Genomic DNA, 17,723 nt, shown 5'->3' on the forward strand with positions numbered 1-17,723 from the left:
TCCGGTGCCACCACGCAGGCACAAGTGCCATTTTTAAAGGGCTTCAAGCCCTTAGCAGAGATTGTCATTTTTAAAGGGACCAGCATTTTAACTTTCAATAAAAACATTACATTTAACATAAAAGCACTACTTCCACTCCCCCCGCCCCCCCCCCCCACCATGATCATACCATAAATTTATTTCCCTCACCCCCCCCAAAAAACATTCTTGACAGTCCTGACCTTTAAACCCCAAACTTTACACTCTTTGCCCTTCAACCCCTTCCCACCATCCCCACAGCCAATAAAAAATGTTTTCCCCACTCCTCCACCCCTCCCACTAGGTTTGTGCGGAGTACGAACGGCAGCCGTAAAAATCAGCGTGGGATGGCCGCCGCCTGCAGGTAAGTTCATTTGCATCTTTTTTATTGTTAATTTGAATATTAAGATGAAGGGCCCACCGCCAGGCAGCAGGGGGCTGCACCAAGGTCCCCCTGCCGCCGGTAATATGCGGCGGGCCCTTCATGATGTCACAGGTTGAGGCGGGCCTCTCCCCGCTGAATTTTACCAGCTCCCCACCATGACCCACGACATCAAGGGACTGGTAAAATTCAGCCCCCAATTTTAATTTCTATTCAACTCCATGCAATGTTGGCAACCTCTATTATGGGCAGCCAATTCACAAAACCAGCTTTATGAGAGGCAAGCTAGAAAATCTACCCCTAAAACCTCTAGTTTACCATAAAAAATTGTTTGAGAACACCAACAGTTTAGAATTGATGTTGAATGGTTTATGACACTATTTGCTACTCTATATTATTTTCTCCTCATTACTGCCAGGTGGAGGTGGGGGGTTGGGGGTGGGGTGGGGGGGGGGGGGTGGTGGGGAGTGGTTACAGTCACTCCTCTTGCCCTTCCTTGGACCGCAACAGAGTTCATTCCTTTATAAACCGTGGTTGTACTTACCACCTCACACGAGAATCACACACACACAAATAGATTACAAAGTGGAAAGTAGGTTTTTGGTTGGATTAAAGTCCAGAATAAATAAAGTTAAACACACAGTCTGAGGCTGGATGAGTCACTGGTCTTCCGGCTGGAGTTGTATTCTTGAAGTCTTGGCTGGCCGAAGTGCACTTTGTGGCTGGCCCACTTTGCTCAGGGATTTCTTGGAGGCAGACTTGTAGTTGGGATCTCTTCCCCTGGTCTCTGGCTGTAGCAGTCTGTAGGTTGGAGGGTCCACAGTTGCAGAAGGTTTTCAAACTTGATGTTTTCTGGAGAGAGAGAGAGAGAGAGAAAGGGCAGCACACAGCCTTCTCTGCTGCAGCACACTCAGTTACTGCTTGACTCTTGTGTGTAACAAAACTCCCAGTTTTTTCAGAGAGGGGCAGATGGTCACATGACTGTCTCAGGGTATTCTCTGGCAACTTCTAATGAGATACAAGGTTCAGAACTAGTTCCACAGGCCCCAGGATGCCAATATTTACACTCGGAGGGGTTTACTCTTTCAAAGTCAAGGTGTCAGGATTGCCTTGACTGCCATGTTAATGAAGAAATCCTAGGTAATTCAATTACTTAGAGCAAGCCATTGCTCTGGATGCAGGGCTTCTCAGACTTCTGGCTCCAGTTGGGTCTTGGAATGTGCAATGGTGTTTCAGATGCAAATTGCAGTGGCCATCTTGGTTGCCAGTTTTTTTTTAAAGTTAACTGTCGAATTTTCTCCATTAAAAGTCTAATGTAAGTTTCCAACAAATTAATTCACATTTCTCATTTGGCATATAGTGTTTTCTTGACATCCTCATGACCTTAAAAATGTGGATGCCCTTATCTCTCTGAACTTTGGTATCTCCTGATCACTGCTTTTTGGGTTCCTTCTGGTGCTCTGCATTATGGGCCTCGGCTCTCCACTTGGGTGGGGGGGAGATGGAGTTTTATTCTCTTCCCTGCATCAGGTTTGGAGGTGGGAAGAGCATTTAATCGGGCAGGATGGTGGTGGGGCAGACCCCACTAGCTTCCTGTCTCCACCCAAATTAAGTCTGGTATTAGCCGAGTGACAAGTGGGCCTGTTGCTGCATGGGGAGCACGCCAAGCAAACCTGTGCGCATTGCATGGCGGCTCCAGGGGGGTGCATCCCTTGTTAAAAGGCACTTAGTGCCTGATTGAGGGATTCGGCATAGGGAGGTGGGGGGCCTGCTGAGAACGACCCCCTCTGCCCTTGCTGCCAACCACCCCCACAGTCTCCTCCCCCATGACTTCTACCCTGTGTAACCCCTGGCGAGTCCAGTACCGGTAACAAGCACCACCTCCACGGTGGCGCTGATCAGTTCAAGAGCTGCTGGTCTCTGAGTGGCCAACAGCTCTCAGCAGGCGGGACTTCCATCGCCACGGTCCTTAATCCCGGGGAATGCCCACCACTGTCCACTTAAGTGCCGAATTGGCACATAATCCATGGGACTTCCCCAGAGGCAACACAGGGCTCTCGCCGGCACTTTGGCCAGTGGTCAAGATCCCCATCGCCAAGATAAAATCCCAGCCAGGATTTCTATATTGAAAAGGAAGCTCTGTACTTGAAAACAGATATGTTAGTACGCTATCCACACAAGATCAGGTGGCAGGTTGTTCAACCTTGCCCGCCTAAGAGTGAAGACCAAAGTACGGAAAGTCCTCATCAGGGAACTCCTCTTTGCTGATGATGCTGCATCAACATCTCACACTGAAGAGTGTCTGCAGAGTCTCATCGACAGGATTGCGGCTGCCTGCAACGAATTTGGCCTAACCATCAGCCTCAAGAAAACGAACATCATGGGACAGGACGTCAGAAATGCTCCATCCATCAATATCGGCGACCACGCTCTGGAAGTGGTTCAAGTGTTCACCTACCGAGGCTCAACTATCACCAGTAACCTGTCTCTCGATGCAGAAATCAACAAGCGCATGGGAAAGGCTTCCACTGCTATGACCAGACTGGCCAAGAGAGTGTGGGAAAATGGCGCACTGACACGGAACACAAAAGTCCGAGTGTATCAAGCCTGTGTCCTCAGTACCTTGCTCTACGGCAGCAAGGCCTGGACAACGTATGTCAGCCAAGAGCAACGTCTCAATTCATTCCATCTTCGCTGCCTCCGGAGAATCCTTGGCATCAGGTGGCAAGACCGCATCTCCAACACAGAAGTCCTCGAGGCGGCCAACATCCCCAGCTTATACACACTACTGAGTCAGCGGCGCTTGAGATGGCTTGGCCATGTGAGCCGCATGGAAGATGGCAGGATCCCCAAAGACACATTGTACAGCGAGCTCGCCACTGGTATCAGACCCACTGGCCGTCCATGTCTCTGCTTTAAAGACGTCTGCAAACGCAACATGAAATCCTGTGACATTGATCACAAGTCATGGGAGTCAGTTGGCAGCGATCGCCAGAGCTGGCGGGCAGCCATAAAGGCAGGGCTAAAGTGTGGCGAGTCGAAGAGACTTAGTAGTTGGCAGGAAAAAAGAAAGACGCGCAAAGGGAGAGCCAACTGTGTAACAGCCCCGACAACCAATTTTTTCTGCAGCACCTGTGGAAGAGTCTGTCACTCTAGTATTGGCCTATATAGCCACTCCAGGTGCTGCTCCACAAACCACTGACCACCTCCAGGCGCTTACCCATTGTCTCAAGGAGACAAGGAGGCCAAAGAAGAAGATGCCACCTCTACAATGCAATTGCACTCAATGCCCCCATACAAGAAAACAAAACTTTAAGACTTAATAAAATACACAATAAAAAGTTACTAGTGCTGAGTGAAATGGGTGATTTATTTTTTGACCTCTGCTGTTTATAGTTCCCTTCAGCTTTTCTTGGACACAATCAAAACTGCTCAACTGAATTATGTGTTTGTGAATCATTGCATCCAATTATCCTACATCCACTCTCTTTTTCTGTGCCATGTACTCCAGTTACATTTACTACAGAGAAGGAAAATTACTTAGTTTGCCTAGGAGTCCACCTTACACCAAATTCTCTAGTGTGCCAACCCTTCCTGGCTGTAACCATCATTCAACCCCAACCAGTGACAGACTGATCTTTCCACCAAGATTGATGGACACTAGACCCGACCTATTACTGATACCTTCCATATTTAGCATGCTCAGAGTCTAGCTGGAGGTTTTGATCCCAAACAACATTGACAATTACTTGCTCCAACTTACAGAATATCCTTCATTTCCACTCTCCTGCTGAACCTTCCTAATGTCAACAAGCAACCCAAATATTTACAGCCCCTAACCTAAATCCTTTTCCAACATCCACTATCCTACTCCTAGAATCAGACCACAATGGACTGTGCACAGTAATCAGATACTTTCTCGTGATTTGAGGTTAAGTAACCTTGAGGCAACTTATTTTTCCCACTGCCTATCAGATCTTAAACAAAATCTTCAATGTTATAGGTGGAAATAACGAAGTTAAGATATCAGAGACAGAAAATGTTATTCGAATTTAATGGTACACCACAAAATGTCCGTTACTTCAACTCAGCTATAAACCCATTGCAAATAAGCTTTATTGGGATATCAGATTTCAATACTCGAAATAAGTAAGAAAATGCCAATAAATAAGCCTGAGAAAACGACAATCTATGTCATGAGCCGTGAGTAAACAGGACAGAAAGTTTTTCAGTCTCTAACTTTCATATATTAAAACTTAGCTTTTTAAATTTTGTATTTCAGCACAGGGTATTTCCTCCAATAATTAGGTCTAATTTTATAATTAGATTTACATGGTAAAAAATCAGACATGGCTGGATATACCTTCCAAAAATTTCCTCTAAACACTGCCCAGTAGTCAGGTGATGTTCCAAGAGAATAGGAATGGGAAGTAGGAAAGAAACCCATTACACTGGATACCTGCCCCACTTTCCGACTGGTAATGGGTGTATTTAAATGAGGTAGTAACAAATGACATGGCCCCATCAAGTAGATGTTCAACTTGCTGCACATTAAGCTACCCTTTAAAGAAACGTGAAATCAATGGAATTGATAATCAGGCGGCTTTTTATTATGGACGACCATTCTGTAATGCCAGTTTCACCTCCGGGCAGCAAATTGCAAATTTATGTCTGAATGCCTGGTATGTCAAAATTTTCTTTACTACTACCTCAATAACACTGGACATAAGTAACATCCATTTCAAACAGGGGTCCATGCTGTTTACTGGCAAATGAGAGACAGAAGCAAAATTAAAGGACCACTGCAAGTGCTTTAAAATGTCTGAAAACTCCTTATTTTTCAACAGCTTCTTTTGATATTTTCAGCCACTGAGCAGTGCTTCAGCATTTACCTTTGTATCTTCTGTTATGGGGCTCCTATTTTTACCATCCACCCATTTTAAAGAGTCCACAATGGGCTTCCCATTGAGGATACTACTATAATTTTGGTGCTGTTAGGAAGGGAGTTCCAAGATTTTTTTAGTTTAGTTTAGTTTAGTTTAGAGATACAGCACTGAAACAGGCCCTTCGGCCCACCGAGTCTGTGCCGACCATCAACCACCCATTTATACTAATCCTACACTAATCCCATATTCCTACCACATCCCCACCTGTCCCTATATTTCCCTACCACCTATCTATACTAGGGACAATTTATAATGGAGAATTTACCTACCAACCTGCAAGTCTTTTTGGTTTGTGGGAGGAAACCGGAGCACCCGGAGAAAACCCACGCAGACACAGGGAGAACTTGCAAACTCCACACAGGCAGTACCCAGAATTGAACCCGGGTCGCTGGAGCTGTGAGGCTGCGGTGCTCACCACTGCGCCACTGTGCCGCAATGTGAAAGAATGGCGATATAGTTCCAAGTCAGGATGGTGTATGACTAGGAAGGGAACTTTCAGGTGGTGGTGTTACCATGCATCTGCTGCCCTTGTCCTTCTTGGTGGTAGAGATTGAGTGCTTAGAAGGTGCTGTTGAAGGAGCCTTGGTGAGTTGCTGCAGTGTGTCTTGAAGATGGTACACACTGTTGCCACTGTGCGTCGGTGGTGAGGGAGTGAATGTTGAAGGTGGTGAATGGGGTGCCATTCAAGCGGGCTACTTTATTCTGGATGGTGTCGAGCCTCTTGAGTGTTGTTGGAGCTGCACCATCCAGGCAAGTGGAGTATTCCATCACACTCCTGACTTGTGCCTTGTCGTTGATGTACAGGCAATGGGGAATCAGGAGATGAGTTACTCGCTGCAGAATTCCCAGCCTCTGACCTGCTCTTGTAGCCACAGTATTTATGTGGCTGGTTCCAGTTCAGTTTCTAGTCAATGGCGACCCCCAGGATGTTGATTGTGGGAGATTTAGCGATGGTAATGCCATTGACCATCAAGGGGAGATGGTTGGATTCTGTCTTATTGGAAATGGTCATTACCTGGCACTTGTGTGGCACGAATGTTATTTGACACTTATTACCCCAAGCCTGGATATTGTCCAGGTCTTGCTGCATCTGGACACAGGCTCCTTCAGTATCGGACCGAGTTCAGCCTGGCCAGGTATAGAAGAGGCATGTGTCAGCTATCTGCTAGTATCTCCACTCCAGACCATACAAGATGTTCCAAACACTAATTGACTAAGTAGCAGTGCTTGGAGAGCACAAGAGAAGCCATCAATGAGTTATTTGACTATGGACACTGCTAGCAGATCCTCTGTCTCCCCTCTCACGATCCCTCGTCTCTCTCTGTCCACTTTCTCTCCCTCCCCTCTCCCTCTGTCTCTCCCCCTCTCTGTTCCCTCTCCCTGTCTCTCTCTCTCTCCCCCCCTCTCTCTGTCCATCCCTCTCCCGTCTCTCACCCCACTCCTTCTCCCCTCTCCTGCTCTCTCACCCGCTCTCTCTCTCCCTCCCCCTCTCTCTCACGCACTCTCTCCCCTCTGTCTTGTCTCCCTCTCTCTCCCTCTCTGTCTCTCCCTCCTTGTCTCTCTCTGTCTCCCTCTCTCATTCTCTCCCTCTGTTTCTCCCTCTCTTCCCCACTGTGTTTCTCTCTCAAAGAACAGTACAGCACAGGAACAGGCCATTCGGCCCTCCAAGCCTGCGCCGATCTTGATGCCTGCATAAACTAAAACCTTCTGCACTTCCGGGGACTGTATCCCTCTATTCCCATCCTATTCATGTATTTGTCAAGATGCCTCTTAAACATCATTATCGTACCTGCTTCCACCATCTCCCCTGGCAGCAAGTTCCAGGCACTCACCACCCTCTGTGTAAAACACTTGCCTCGCACATCCCCTCTAAACTTAGCCCCTCTCACCTTAAATCTATGTCCCCTAGTAACTGACTCTTCCACCCTGGGAAAAAGCTTCTGACTATCCACTCTGCCCATGCCGCTCATAACTTTGTAAACCTCTATCATGTCACCCCTCCACCTCCGTCGTTCCAGTGAAAACAATCCGAGTTTATCCAGCCTCTCCTCATAGCTAATGCCCTCCAGACCAGGCAACATCCTGGTAAACCTCTTCTGTACCCTCTCCAAAGCCTCCACGTCTTTCTGGTTGTGTGGCGACCAGAATTGCACGCAATATTCTAAGTGTGGCCAAACTAAAGTTCTGTACAGCTGCAGCATGACTTGCCAATTTTTATACTATATGCCCCGACCAATGAAGGCAAGCATGCCATATGCCTTCTTGACTACCTTATCCACCTGCATTGCCACTTTCAGTGACCTGTGGACCTGTACGCCCAGATCTCTCTGCCTGTCAATACTCCTCAGGGTTCTGCCATTTACTGTATACTTCCCACCTGCATTAGATCTTCCAAAATGCATTACCTCACATTTGTCCGGATTAAACTCCATCTGCCATTTCTCCGCCCAAGTCTCCAACCGATCTATATCCTGCTGTATCCTCTGACAATCCTCATCACTATCCGCAACTCCACCAACTTTTGTGTCGTCCGCAAACTTACTAATCGGACCAGCTGCATTTTCCTCCAAATCATTTATATATACTACAAAGAGCAAAGGTCCCAGCACTGATCCCTGTGGAGCACCACTAGTCACAGCCGTCCATTCAGAAAAGCACCCTTCCACTGCTACCCTCTGTCTTCTATGACTGAGCCAGTTCTGTATCCATCTTGCCAGCTTCCCTCTGATTGCATGTGACTTCACCTTTTGTACCAGTCTGCCATGAGGGACTTTGTCAAAGGCTTTACTGAAGTCCATATAGATAACATCCACTGCCCTTCCTTCATCAATCATCTTTGTCACTTCCTCAAAAAACTCAATCAAATTAGTGAGACACGACCTCCCCTTCACAAAACCATGCTTCCTCTTGCTAATAAATTCATTTGTTTCCAAATGGGAGTAAATCCTGTCCCGAAGAATCCTCTCTAATAATTTCCCTACCACTGATGTAAGGCTCACCGGCCTATAATTTCCTGGATTATCCTTGCTACCCTTCTTAAACAAAGGAACAACATTGGCTATTCTCCAGTCCTCTGGGACCTCACCTGTAGCCAATGAGGATGCAAAGATTTCTGTCAAGGCCCCAGCAATTTATTCGTTTGCCTCCCTCAGTATTCTGGGGTAGATCCCATCAGGCCCTGGGGACCTATCTACCTTAACGCTTTGCAAGACACCCAACACCTCCTCCTTTTTGATAATGAGATGACTGAGACTATCTACACTCCCTTCCTAGGCTCATCATCCACCAAGTCCTTCTTTTTGGTGAATACTGATGCAAAGTACTCATTTAGTACCTCGCCCATTTCCTCTGGCTCCACACATAGATTCCCTTCTCTGTCCTTGAGCGGGCCAGCCCTTTCCCTAGTTACCCTCTTGCTCTTTATATATGTATAAAAAGCCTTGAGATTCTCCTTAATCCTGTTTGCCAATGACATTTCATGACCCCTTTTAGTCCCACTGACTCCTTGCTTAAGTTCCTTTCTACTGTCTTTATATTCCTCAAGGGATTCGGCTGTTCCTCGCCTTCCAGCCCTTACGAACGCTTCCTTTTTCTTTTTGACTAGGCTCACAATATCCCGCATTATCCAAGGTTCCCGAAACTTGCCAAACTTATCCTTCTTCCTCACAGGAACATGCTGGTCCTGGATTCTAACCAACTGACATTTGAAAGACTCCCACATGTCAGATGTTGATTTACCCTCAAACAGCCGCCCCCAATCTAAATTCTTCAGTTCCTGCCTAATATTGTTATAATTAGCCTTCCCCCAATTTAGCACCTTCACCTGAGGACTACTCTTATCCTTATCCACAAGTACCTTAAAACTTATGGAATTATGGTCACTGTTCCTGAAATGCTCCCCTACTGAAACTTCGACCACCTGGCCGGGCTCATTCCCCAATACCAGGTCCAGTATGGCCCCATTCCTAGTTAGACTATCTACATATTGTTTCAAGAAGCCCTCCTGGATGCTCCTTACAAATTCTGCCCCATCTAAGCCCCTAGCTCTAAGTGAGTCCCAGACTCTCCCTGTCTCTCTCTGTCCTTCCCTCTCTGTCCTTCCCTCTCACCCCACTCTCTCACCCCATACACGTTCTCTCCCTCTCTCCCCTCTCATGCTCTGTCCCTTCTACTCACTCATCTCTCTCTCCCACTCTCTCTCTTGGTCTCCCTCCTCTCTCTGTCCATCTCTTTCTCATCCTCCCTCTCTCTGTCTCTCCCCCTTTTTCCCCCTGTCTCTCTCTTTCCCTTCCCCCCCTCTCTGTCTCTCTCTCCCTCTCTTTCCCTCCCTCTCTCGTCTCTCTCCCGCTCTCTCCCCTTTCTCTCTCCCTCTGTCTCCCTTTCTCTTCCCCGTTTCTTCCTGTCCATCCCTCTCCCCCCACTCTCTCTCATTCCACTCTCTCTCTTCCCCCTCTCCCTCTCCCCACTGTCCCACTCTCTCCCTCTCCCCCTACCGGTCTCCCTCCTCTATCTCCCTCTCTCTCTCTTTCTCCCCCTCTCTCTCCCACTCTGTCTCTGTCTCCCTCTCTGTCCCCCTCTGTCTCTCCCTCTCCCCTCTCTGTCTCCCTCTCACTCTCTCTCCCACTATCTCTGTCTCCCTCTCTCTGTCCATCCCTCTCCCCCTCTCTCCTCGCCCTCCCTCTCTTCCCCTCATGCTCTTTTTCCCCCCTCTCCTCTCCCTCATTCTCCCCTCTCCCACTCTCTCTGCCCCATCTCGCCCTCTCTCCCCCCATTATTCTCTCTCCCCTCTCACTCTCTCTGTCTCCCTCCACTCTCTCTCCGTCTGCCTACCCCCTCTCTCAGGCACTCTCTCTCTCCCCCTCTGTCTCTGTCTCCCACTCTCTCCCTCTCTGTCTCTCCCTCTCCCTCTCTGTCCCTGTCTCCCTTTCTGTCTCCCTTTCTCACTCTCTCCATCCGTCTCTGTCTCTCCCTCTCTCTGTTTTTCTCTCCCTGTCTCTCTCTCCCCTACCTCTCTTCCTCCCACCCTCTCTCACTCACTGTCTCCCCTCTCTCTCCCATGCACTCTCCCTCCCCTCTCCCGCTCACTCTCCCACCGCTCACTCTCCTTTCTCCCGCTCTCTCCCCCCTCCCGCTCTGTGCCCCCTCTCCCGCTCGCTCTTCTCTGTCTTCCCACTCTCTCTACTCTCTCTCTGTCTCCCTCCACTCTCTCTCCCTCTCTCTGTCTCTCCCCGTCTCTTTCCCCCTCTCTCTCCCCCTCCCCCCCCCCCCCCCGTCTCCCTTTCTCCCTCTGTCTCTCTCTCCCGGTCTCTTTTTTTCACCCCTCTCTCTCCCCTCTCTCGTCTCGCTCTCTCCCTTCCTCTCTCTCTCCCCCCCCCCCCCTTTCCATCCCTCTCCCCCTCTCTCTCCCTGTCCCTGCCTCTCTCTCTCCCCTTTCCCTTCCTCACTCTGCAATTTCACATCCCCCCTCACGCTCTCTCCCCTTCCTCTCTCCCCACTCGCTCTCTCTCTCTCTCTTCTCCTCTCTCTCTCCCTGTTTCTCTCTTGCTTTTCCCCCTCTCTCCCTCTGTCTCTCTCTCGCCCTCTCTATTCCTCTTGTCTCTTCCTCTCTCTTCTCTCTCACTCTCTCTCTATCTTTCCCTCTGTGTCTCTCTCCCTGCCTCTCTCTCTGCACCCCCCCCCCCACCTCTCTCGCCCTCTCTGTCTCCCTCTCTCCCCCTGTCTCTCTCTCACTCTCTCTATCACAGTTGCAGATAGCGGGAACTCTCCCCAGAGCAGCTTTGTGATTGATCAATTGAAGGGAAGTTTAAAAATTAGAACAGTAACGAGAGAGCAGAGGTGCAGGGTAGTGAAGGGGCATACATTAATCAGAGTGTGACAGGTAGGGACAGAGAATACGAGCATAAGAGTACAGCAGAAATTAGAACCAGAGAAGGTAAAAATGGTAAAAAGTCAAAGCTTAAGGCTCTTTATCTGAATGCACATAGCATTTGTAACAAGATAGATGAGCTGACAGCACAGATAGAAATAAATGAATATGATTTGCTAGCTATCACAGAGAGGTGGTTGCAGGATGACCAGGACTGGAATCTCAATGTTCAAGGATATTCGACGTTCCGGAAGAATAGGCAGAAAGGAAAAGGAGGTGGGGTAACTTTGTTATTAAAGGAAGGGATCGGTGCAGTTGTGAGTAATGATATAGGTGTAATAGATCGTGATGTAGAATCAGTTTGGGTGGAAATAAGCAATAGCAAGGGAAAGAAATCACGGGTGGGAGTCGTCTATAGGCCCCCGAGGATTAGCCTCTCTGTAGGACAAAGTATTAATCAGGAAACAATGGAGGCATGTAAGAAGGGCACTGCAATTATCATGGGTTATTTTAATCTACATATAGACTGGACAAATCAAACTGGCAAGGGTAAAATGGAAGATGAACTTGTAGAGTGCCTCAGGGATCGTTTTTTAGAACAATATGTTGCAGAACCTACCCGGGAACAGGCTATTTTAGATTTGGTAATGTTTAATGAGGTAGGATTAATAAGAGATCTCGTAGTTAAGGATCCTCTAGGGGAAAGTGATCATAACATAGTAGAATTTCAAATTCAGTTTGAGGGTGAGCAACTCTGGTCTCAAACCAGTGTCATCAACTTAAACAAAGGCAATTACAGAGGTATGAAGAAAGAGTTGTCTAAAGTGTGCTGGGAAAATAGACTAAAGGGAAAGTCAGTAGATGAGCAGTGGCAGACTTTTAAGCAGATATTTCATAACACTCAGCAAACATTTATTCCGGTCAGACGGAAGGACTCGATGGGAACAATGAACCACCCGTAGATAACAAAGGAAGTTAAGGAGAGTATCAAATCAAAAACAAAGGCGTACAAAGCGGTGAAAGCTAGTGGTAGGCCAGAGGATTGGGAATTTTTTCGAAACCAGCTGCGGATGACTAAAAAACTAATAAAGAGAGAGAAAATTGATTACGAGAGTAAATTGGCAAGAAATATAAAAACAAACAGTAAGAGCTTCTACAGGTATATAAAAAAGGAAGAGAGTAGCTAAAGTAACTGCGGAGCCCTTAGAGGATGAGACTGGGGAATTAATAACAAGGAACAGGGAAATGGCAGATAATTTAAACTAATATTTTGCATCAGTCTTCACAGTGGAGGACACAATAAACATCCCAACAATAATTGATGAGCAAGGTGTAAATGGGAGGGAGGAACTTGTAACAATCTCTATCACGAGGGGAAATGTGCTGGACAAACTGATGGGACTAAAGGCAGACAAGTTGCCAGGACCTGATGGCCTGCATCCAAGGGTTTTAAAAGAAGTGGCTGCAGAGATAGTGGAGGCATTGGTCATAATATACCAAAACTCACTGGATTCCGGTAGGGTACCAGTGGATTGGAAAACGGCTAATGTGATGCCGCTATTCAAGAAAGGAGGGAGACAGAAAGCAGGAAACTAGAGACCTGTTAGCTTAACATCTGTCATTAGGAAAATGCTAAAATCCATTATTAAGGAAGAAATAGCAGGACATTTACAAAAACATAATGTAAACAAACAGAGTCAACATGGTTTTATGAAAGGGAAATCATGTTTGACAAATTTGTTAGAGTTCTTTGGGGATATACCAAATAGAGTGGATAAAGGGGAACTGGTAGATGTCATGTATTTGGATTTCCTGAAGGCGTTCGATAAGGTGCCACATAAAAGGTTATTACACAAAATAGGAGCTCAGAGTATTGGGGGTAATGTGTTGGCATGGATTGAGGATTGGCTAACACACGGAAGGCGGAGAGTCAGGATCAATGGGCCTTTTCAGGTTGGAAAGCCGTAACTAGTGGGGTGCCACAGGGATCGGTCCTAGGGCCTCAACTATTTAATACCTGTATTAATGACTTGGAGGAAGGGACAGAGTGTAGAGTATCCAAATTTGCTGACGATACAAAAATAGATGGGAAGGCATGTTGCAATGAGGACACAAAGAATCTGCAAAGGGATATAGATAGGTTAAGTGAGTGGGCAAGAACTTGGCAGATGTTGTTCAATGTGGGAAAGTGTGAGGTAGTAAGAATAAAAAGGCAGATTATTATTTAGATGGAGAAAGACTACAAAATAGTGCAGTACAGAGGGATCTAGGTGTTCTTGTACAAGAAACACAAAAAGTTAGCATGCAGGTGTAGCAGGTAATTAGGAAGGCAAATGGAATTTTGGCCTTTAGTACTAGGGGTTAGAGTTTAAAAATAGGGAAGTCGTATTACAACTGTACAGGGTGTTGATGAGGCCACACTTGGCGTACTGCGTACAGTTTTGGTCCCCGTATTTAAGAAAGGATATACTAGCATTGGAGGCAGTTCAGAAAAGGTTCACCGGGCTGATTCCTGGGATGAAGGTTTTTTTTAATATTCATTCATGGGATGTGGGCGTCACTGGTCAGGCCAGCATTTATTGCCCATCCCTAATTGGCCTTGAGAAGGTGGTGGTGAGCTGCCTTCTTGAACCGTTGCAGTCCATTTCGGGTAGGCATACCCGCAGTACTGTTAGGAAGGGAGTTCCAGGATTTTGACCCAGCGACAGTGAAGGAACGGCGATATAGTTCCAAATCAGGATGGTGTGTGACTTGGAGGGCAACTTGTAGGTGGTGGTGTTCCCATGTATTTGCTGCCCTTGTCCTTCTTGTTGGTAGAGGTCGCGGGTTTGGAAGGTGCTGTCTAAGGAGCCTTGGTGCATTGCTGCAGTGCATCTTGTAGATGGTACACACTGCTGCCACTGTGCGTCGGTGGTGGAGGGAGTGAATGTTTGTAGATGGGGTGCCAATCAAGTGGGCTGCTTTGTCCTGGATGGTGTCGAGCTTCTTGAGTGTTGTTGGAGCTGCATTCACCCAGGCAAGTGGAGAGTATTCCATCACACTCCTGACTTGTGCCTTGTAGATGGTGGACAGGCTTTGGGGAGTCAGGAGGTGAGTTACCTGCCTCAGCATTCCTAGCCTCTGACCTGCTCTTGTAGCCACGGTATTTATATGGCTACTCCAGTTCAGTTTCTGGTCAATGGTAGCCCCTAGGATGTTGATAGTGGGGGATTCAGCGATGGTAATGTCAAGGGGAGATGGTTAGATTCTGTCTTGTTGGAGATGGTCATTGCCTGGCACTTGTGTGGCGCGAATGTAACTTGCCACTTCTCAGCCCAAGCCTAGATATTGTCCAGGTCTTGCTGCATTTCTACACGGACTGCTTCAGTATCTGAGGAGTCACGAATGGTGCTGAATATTGTGCAATCATCAGCGAACATCCCCACTTCTGACCTTCTGATTGAAGGAAGGTCATTGATGAAGCAGCTGAAGATGGTTGGGTCTAGGACACAACCCTGAGGAACTCCTGCAGTGATGTCCTGCAGCTGATATGATTGACCTCCAACAACCACACCCATCTTCCTTTGCGCTAGGTATGACTCCAGCCAGCGGAGGGTTTTCCCCCTGATTCCCATTGACCTCAGTTTTGTTAGGGCTCCTTGATGCCATACTCGGTCAAATGCTGCCTTGATGTCAAGGGCAGTCACTCACCTCACCTCTTGAGTTCAGCTCTTTTGACCATGTTTGAACCAAGGCTGTAATGAGGTCAGGAGCTGAGTGGCCCTGGTGGAACCCAAACTGAGCGTCACTGAGCAGGTTATTGCTAAGCAAGTGCCGCTTGATGGCACTGTTGATGACACCTTCCATCACTTTACTGCTGTTGAGAGTAGGCTGATGGGGCGGTAATTGGCCGGGTTGGACTTGTCCTGCTTTTTGTGTACAGGACATACCTGGGCAATTTTCCACATTGCAGGGTAGATGCCAGGGTTGTCTTATCAAGGACAGCTAAACAGGTTAGACCTCTATTCATTGGAGTTTAGAAGAATGAGAGGTCTTCTTTCTTTTGGGCCTCCTTATCTCGAGAGACAATGGATACGCGCCTGGAGGTGGTCAGTGGTTTGTGAAGCAGCGCCTGGAGTGGCTATAAAGGCCAATTCTGGAGTGACAGGCTCTTCCACAGGTGCTGCAGAGAAATTTGTTTGTTGGGGCTGTTGCACAGTTGGCTCTCCCCTTGCGCCTCTGTCTTTTTTCCTGCCAACTACTAAGTCTCTTCGACTCGCCACAATTTAGCCCTGTCTTTATGGCTGCCCGCCAGCTCTGGCGAATGCTGGCAACTGACTCCCACGACTTGTGATCAATGTCACACGATTTCATGTCGCGTTTGCAGACGTCTTTATAACGGAGACATGGACGGCCGGTGGGTCTGATACCAGTGGCGAGCTCGCTGTACAATGTGTCTTTGGGGATCCTGCCATCTTCCATCTTCCATTTCTACACGTGTGTAATTTGTGGGAACCTGGAGACATATTTTGGTTCTGAACTAGTTGAACTTGTGTGTGTTCATTTCAATCGGGACAGGGAATTTGGTACTTTTCTAAGAGATAAGCTTCAGCCTTGAAGATCTAAAATGTCTGGCAGAAATCCAATTTGAAGTTTAAAATACTGTGTTAATTGGAGTTCCCGTTTAAAATCTGTTCTTGTTTTTTTTGGAGTTTAAATTAAAGACAATTTTTACTGACTGTTTTAAGTAGCAAATGTCAGGAATTGGATATTGGTTTAAGGAAGAGAAGGATAAACAAAGGAGATATGGGAAAGATTCTGTCTATTTAAATAAAAGCAAAATACTGCGGATGCTGGAAATCTGAAATAAAAACAAGAAATGCTGGAACCACTCAGCAGGTCTGGCAGCAAACACAGATGCTGCCAGACCTGCTGAGTGGTTCCAGCATTTCTTGTTTTTATTTCTGTCTATTTAAAGTTTGTTTAAGAAGCTGGTGTTAAATTTTCTGTTTTAAGAATGTTAAATAACTTTTTCTTTTGCTTTTGGTTTTATTATAGTCATTTGAAAAGGCGTCTGAAGAAAGAACAAGAAAAGTGATGTAATTTATCTATCTTTAAAAATAAGCACGTGCTATTCTGTTCTGTGTGTAGTTAATGAGTCTGAGTTAAGTTTATACTATTAAGGTTAACTGACCTGTTAAGTTGAGAAAACTGGAAATTTCATTTTTGGCCACAATGACCTTTCAAGCTTATTAGGTGAAGTTTTGGGGGAGTCTTTAATAAGATTCGCTCATATAAGTGATTTCTCATTTCAAATTCCCTGTTGGAAGTTCAAATTCAAAAAAACTCCAACAGTAAGTCATGTAACTAAACTGGCCTGACCCGTCTGTTTGTGTATTCGGCCATCTTAGTAGTTAACTTGGAATGCTTCAATGTCTGGTAATCAAAAGTCCATTGTGGATTAAATTGGAGTCCTTTGAAGTACTTATCTGTTGATATGCTAATGTTTCTTTCCAGCCAAAGTCTCCAATTGTTTTTTAAAGCAAGTTCTTTTTTCACCATCAGCAGTTTAAAATCAATGTTCATATGGCGAAATTAAATTTCCTCATTCTTGGCAGGTAGGGGGCTTGCCTGACAGGTAGCATACTATTTGTCTTTCTAATTCTTGCTGTACCAATATGTTAACATCCATGATTCATGAACAAGGACAACTCAAACCCCCTGAATCCCAACATTTACTAGTCTCTCACCATTTAAAAAAATTCTGCTTTTCTATTCTTACTACCAAAGCGAATAACCTCACATTTCCCCACATTATACTCTATCACCTTGTTGCCAACTCATTTAACCTATTTATATCTCTGCAGCCTCTTTGTATCCTCCTCACTGCTTACATTCCCACTGCTTTGTATTGTCAGCAAACTCAGGTACATTACTCCCCGTCTCTTCGTCTACGTCATTAATGTAGATTGTAAATAGCTGAGGCCTTCAGCACTGATCCTTGTGGCAGTCCACTAGTTACAGCTTGCCAACTTGAAAGTAACCCAATTATTCCAACTCTCTGTTTTTTGTCTGTTAACCAATCCTCAATCCATGATAACATATTACCCCCCCCCCCCCCACCCCCCAACTCCCAGTCCCATGAATTCTAATCTTGTGTAACAACTTCTTCTGTGGCGAATTATTGAATGCATTCTGAAAATCCAAAAACAGTACATCCACTGGTTCCCCCTTATCCACCCTGCTAGATACACTCTAAAAAAAAAGCTCCAATAGATTTGCCAAACACAATTGCCCTTTCATAAGTGTGTTGACTCTGCCTAATAATATTGTAATTTTCCAGGTGCCCTGTTACCACATCCTTAATAACAGATTCTAGCATTTACCCTATTAGTAATATCAGGTTAAATAGCCCATTGTTCCCTGTTTTCTCTCTCTCTCCTTTCCTGAACAGCGGGGTTACATTTGGTACCTTCCAAAACATGGGTACTGTTCTAGAATCTAGGAAATTCTAAAAGATCAAAACAAATGC

The sequence above is a fragment of the Heterodontus francisci genome, chromosome 11 (assembly GCF_036365525.1).
Source record: "Heterodontus francisci isolate sHetFra1 chromosome 11, sHetFra1.hap1, whole genome shotgun sequence".
NCBI lineage: Eukaryota > Metazoa > Chordata > Chondrichthyes > Heterodontiformes > Heterodontidae > Heterodontus > Heterodontus francisci.